This window comes from Aythya ferina (genome assembly GCF_964211825.1).
Source record: "Aythya ferina genome assembly, chromosome: 25".
NCBI lineage: Eukaryota > Metazoa > Chordata > Aves > Anseriformes > Anatidae > Aythya > Aythya ferina.
Window position 1 is genome coordinate 2332485 of NC_140323.1, and position 6045 is coordinate 2338529.

Consider the following 6045-nt stretch of genomic DNA (forward strand, 5'->3'; position numbering starts at 1 on the left):
GCCAAACGTGCAGGGTGGGAAGGAGCTAAATTCATTGCTAACTTTCTCCAACTACATTTGAATCAAACTAGGCTATCCAGTGAGGAGGACCCTCACATCTTATCCTGGGAGCTGGATGTTGTGAACTGACACCAGAATCGGTTGCTTTTCCCCATGGTAATGTGACTCGGCTGCAGTGAACTAAAAACTCACCTTCTTGGGTTAAGAGTGGGAAGGAAGTGGGCAGGATGTGAGTGATTACCTAACATGCTGATGAGAAAAAACTTGAACCGCGTCAGAGGACAGCGGGACCCTTCCTGACCTAGGTTCTGCCAGGCCATTGCTGAAGGCCCTGGCCATGAAACTCTTCCCTGCCTCGTTTGTAGGACTGAGATGGGCGAGGAGTGAAGGATTAGAGGAGGAGAGGCAGCAAAGTGCCTCATGGTATCTGAGACCCCCTGTATGTTGGAGAGTAAAGCAATGTGAAGTGATGCTTGTCTTTACAGTGGCCTTCCGAAGTGGTGGTACCTCGCTGTCCTTGAGGTGCTGAGGGTGAAAGCCCCCCACGCCTGGCTTCTGGCCATGTGAGTGTGGCTGAGGGCTAAAGTTCACAGCAGCCAGAGGTTCAAAGAGCTGCAGCCTGCTGTCGGGACACTGTCAGGACAGTCAGAGCTGTGCTCCCTTCTTACACGGGAGGTCTGGGCTTACCTGCTCACCAGAGGTAACAGCAAAAGAAGCAAAGGGAGGAGGCACGGTGGGGGGAGAAGGGTCAGCAGAGCTGTTACTCAGTTCCCCTCTAACTTCCCCATAGTGAAATTGTTTGGATTTTGTGCTGCTGTTGTGGTTGGCTGTTTCTCTGTGTACATTCGTAGCAAGGACATGCCTCCCTGCCAGGTTCTCCTGGTGGGGTAAGGGGCAACCACAGCTCGCTTGGCGGATGGCAGGCAGTTCAAAGCTCCAGCTACATCCTGAAAGCCGGGGAGAAGGCAACTGAGCACGTGATGCTGTGTACAGGGAGAGGAGGTTGGCTGGAAGAGGCAGAGGTTAAGAATGCAGCCCAGGGAACAGCAGGGGGAATGCTAAAATGTTTGTCCTGCGCTCTGTAAATACAGCAGACATGCCCAGATTTCAAACCCGGTTTAGCAACACTCGTACACACACAGTTTCATGGACAGCTTCTTTCTTTCTGCATCGCCGGCAGGAACAGTAACGTTGATGCTAAGTGGCAAACAGTGGGAGCCGTTCCAGTATCAATAAGGATTTTGACAAGGGAGCAAGCCTGTTTGCTTGGCTGCAAGGCCTTGGAATCCAGTAAGTAGGACGTAGTGACCCCATCTCTCTCCTGAGCAACGAGAAAAGTTTGCTAACCAACTTCAGCCTTTCCAGTACGAGCTAGACTTTGCACTGTCTCAAAAATCATGAGATTAAGTCTTGAGACTCCTAATTAAAAAATAATGATAATAAAAAGGAATTGCCTTCTGGTTTTGGCATTTTGTAGCCAGTCATGTTTTAAAGCTTTTCTCTGCAGCAAGAAGCTGTAGAAATGGGCCTTTAAAAAAAAAAAAAAAAAAAAAAAAAGAAAAAACCCAAACACCTCCACCTTACCGAATCCATGATTCTGAGTGATTTGAGACTAAATCTCATGAAATTTATGGCAAATGGGGAGCAAAAATCATGCAGAGCCTGTGTAGCACTGATACCGTATCTTCCCTGCAGTCCTCCACAGAGGAATCCAGCTGCTTGCACCATTATTTGGAGTGGCAGTGCTGAGCAAGGAGATAGTAAACCTGTGGGATGTTGTAGCTCTAATTTGCTGTCGGAGAGGAAGCCAGAACATGTGTTGTTCTCTTTAATCTTCGGGATTTGGCACCCCCTAGCCTGCCTGTACTGCAGCCAGATATAATGGTCCTACCAAGGAGGACCACTTCACTGCCAGCAGTTGCCAAGTGCTGATGGAAGAGGCCACTTCTGTAGTTTCCCTTCCCTGGGTTTTCCCTCTTCTGAGTTGTGCTGGCTGTGGCCTTTTTTGAAAACACGAGTTGATTTACTAGCCCTATTTCTGTCCCTTAGTTTTCCTACAGCTGATAGCAGCAGTGTTGGAGGGCCCTGGCACACAGCAGAGCTGGCTTTGCTGGCAGTGCCGAGCTCCTCAGCCCTGGCAGTTCCTCTCCCTGTGGTTAGAATTGATACCCTGCAGTTCTGGGTACCTACCCACTGCATCTCAGGTCTTGAGGGGGAGTTGAAATGCTCATTTCTGGCACCCCATGTTATGAAAATTCTAGCCTAGTGGCTTCTCCTAAAATGCTCAAGACAAAAATACATTTCCTGTTTAGAGGGAGAGAGAGAAGATAAGCCCTAAAGTGCAGCCGCCTGCTCTGGCTACCTCAAGTATAAACAGCTTGTGCAGGCGGGCGCTGCTTTTGTTTGTACTAGTGGCTTTTTCTCTTTAAAGGTACATTATATGCAATTATACAAAGTCCATCTTCTGGCAGCATCGCTCCCAACTGGCACGAGAGATCGGAGACTGCTGACTTGTCAGGAAGGATCCTCCTAAAAGCCTGGAGCGTCCAGCTTGAGTTCCCATCTTTGTTCTCAAGGCAACAGCACTAAGTGCCACCGAAGTATGTTATTCCTTTGCATTTCTCCAACATTTTCCACCTTGGTATCTGAGTGCTCTGTAAATAGTCACTCCTAACCTCCCTGGGTGGGGTGCTGAGGGTTTATTTTCTTGGCTTACAGAGAGCGAAAGGTTTGTGTTGTGAGTCAGCAAACGGTCTGCAGTCAAGTTTGGGACTCACATTTGCATTTGCTGTAACTAAACATAAGAAGGGCTTCAAACTACAAAACTGCCTTTGGCCAATCTGGGGCTGTTGTGACTTCCAGGGTAAGTCAGAGCATCCATGGAAATCCCTCTGCAGCATGAGTAAGATCTATAGAGAGAAGAGACCCAAATTGAGCCTTCCTTCAAAGCAGCTGCAGCTGAAGGGTCTGAGCTGTCAGAGCACAGCCTGTACCTAGGTAAAGCTGAGATGTTCTCCTGCTCACAGGCTCCTTGTCTTGTTTGCCACATGTGATGGTGTCTAATCCCTGTGAATATTCTAGCAGATACCACAAGCTGAGTTCTGCTTGGCTGTTCACATGAGATTTAGATAAGGCCAGGGCAAATCTGTGCTGTGATCTAATCGGGCATGAACAGCTGAGGTGGCAGTTGACTCTGTATTTCCCCCTTTTGATAAATTAATCTGATTTTCAGATTCTTATGATGGCTCAGCCCTGCGATGTTCTGAACCTCCTAGTTCTGCTTCAGCAAAGCGATTCGGTCCGTTTAGAAGCCTAGGACTGGATCTACTGAAATCATACCCAAGTCTGACTTCTAATTGTTGCTGATCCTGCTAAAAGATCCCACTGGTCCCTGCCAAAGTGTTTTTGTGAACTAGGTCTGGGGTCTTCTGTAGCTGTCAGCATGGAGCCCTGCAACAGGAAAACGTGTGATGTGCTCCAGAATCCTTGGTTGCTTGGTGGGTAAGTTGGAGGAGCACATGGGAAGACTGTCACAGCCATAAGAAATGTCGAGGCTTCTCACACCCCAGTCTTGCTCTGTTGTGGGGAGTTGTCTTCAGGTAGATGTGAGATCTGTGAAGGTAATGGTTATGAAATGACAGTAGAAGGCCCTATCTCAGACTGCAGGCAAGCACCAGTATTTTGGAAACGGGCACACTGCGTGGGTGCTGGCCAGAGGCAGTGCAGGGAGGCAGCTGCCCTTGCAGCTGTCCCTGCTGGACTGGGGGCTGCCAGACCCAAATCTGCAAGCTCACAGCTGTGAGTGCTGTCACCGGGGTGCTACCACCGTACTCTGTCTCACGTGTGTCAGAGGCTGAAATATCTGAGTAGCCCCTAACCTTTTTAGTTCCTCAGCCAAAGGGAAATTCCCCAGGCCTGCTGGGCAGTGCACCAGGAATCTGAGAGAAGCGTGAACGTCCTCGTATTTGAGGTAGTGGAGTATCAGCTGCCCTAATCTGCTCTGCATGACCCAGAATCTCCTTGTCTGGTAAGATGTAGTTAAACCCACTTTCTGCCTGGTAATTGTAGAAATGTTACCTGCCTGTTTGCAGGGAGAGGAGCCCTGCCTGCGGCCTGGAGCACCACTTCTGAGCTGCACAGCCCCCGTTCGTCTGCAGGTGGTCCTGGCTCTTTTGTACGGGCACAGAACTGTAAATGTTCATGCATCTCATGACTTCTGAGAGCAACAAGACTCCCCATGGCCTGCCCTGTCTCCTGTGGTTAGTGTAGAGTGGATGGTATGTGGAGCTGCTGTTTTTGCTCTTCTGGCTTGCAAAGTTTAACAGATCTCCTGGCCTGCTGAAGCAGCGCTGGCACGCGGTGACATTCAGTGAGAGGACCAGAGCCTCCTCTTAAGTGGCAGTCCAGGAGTGTCCACTGTCACAGCCTGCAAGTTTTTTGTTGTTTTTTAAAGCTGTTTGTGTGGACTCGGTGAGTCAGAGGTAGAGCTGCAAATAGGAAGCTTGACTTCATGCTGCTGCTCTAACCAGAGCCCTGCAACACTGACCTCCAGCTCAGATACTGTAGGCACAGCATTCAGGAATCCACCTAGCGAGCGTCATATGCTCCAGTGAAAAAGAAAAAAATAAAAAAGCAGCACTAATAGTTATTTAATTGCTTGTGAACTTCCCTGAGCAGAAAACAGAGGCAGTTCTCCCCACCCAAATTTGGACTCTGGCACTTTACCAACTTAAGGCATAGCCTAGCTCTCCAGGCTTGCTGGCTTTTTTTTTTTTTTTTTTTTTTTTAATTATTTATTTCAATGAGTTTCTAGCTGCATGTAGAGTGCCAAAAAACTTTTTGCAGGAAACAGGAGTGTCGTTTCTCCTTGTCAGCCACCCCTGTGAGCGAGTTCTCATCGGTTCAAGTGACAATAAATGCAGGTGCTCCTCTGCTCTTGCCATGGAGGGTGAGTCCTTTCAGCAAGCTTGGGGAGGGAGCAGCTGCTCGGTGAAAACAAGATGATCCTGCTGACCCAAGCTGAAATGTGATGGGGAAATGGGATTTTTGACCTTGAGAGGTACAAAGTTGCTCAAAGGAGAGAACCTGCGAAGATTAAAAATAACTAGATCTTTATAATGCTTCTGCAACTACCGGAGCTGGATAAATATATTGCGAAACAGCTGGCCAAATTCTAAATAGTACAAACTAACCCAAGCCTTTTGATGGCCAGTCAGCTGAAGAACTGGCCCTAACTTTTGCAAGCATTAATTGAAGATCAACTTTAGCAGCTGTATTCTCGTCCTTTTTTTTTTTTTTTTTTTTTTTTTTTTTTTTTTAACTGTCCCCTGCCAGTGAGCGTTCACATAAACTATTTGTTGATGCAGATGTTTAAGGAAGGCTGTTCTGTGTAAGGCTGCTCAGCTCTAGGGCTGTGTAGGAGTTAAGAATATTCCTTTTTCCTCAACCTCTGCTTCTGTTCAGTTACTGTTAGACCAATTACTGACCCGGGGCTGTCTGAATGGCATCCCTGTCCCTGGCAGGGGGGTACCAAGGGGGTGATCTCTCAGGTCCCTTCCACCCCAAGGGGCTCTGTGATTGTGACAGTGTGTAAGCACCCCCCAAGCTGCCTGCCTTTCCCCTCTCGTGCGCACACGCCGTGTGATTTGAGGCAGTCATGTACCATGAATAATGTCCGGGGGCCAGGTCACGAGCTTCCCAGAGCATGGGAGTCATTTGCATACAATCCAAGCAATTACCAGTAATGAATAGATCAGTTAAAAAGCAAACAAGAACCGATTCGGAGCGCGGGTAATTCCTCTGCAGAAAGAAGAGGAAAAAAAGAAAAAAAAAAAAAAAAGAGGAGAGGGAGGGGAAAAAAAAAAAAAAAGAAAGGAAAAAGCCGAGCACTTCTAACCCCCCAGCCCTGATGCGGGGCTGACCCCGGGGTGCGGGGCTGGGGGTTCCCGGTCCCGTTATGTCCCTGTCCCCGTTATGTCCCCGTCCCCATCCCGGTGCCGTCCCCGTCCCCCCCGCCCCGCCCTGGGCAGCGCATGCTCCCTGCCG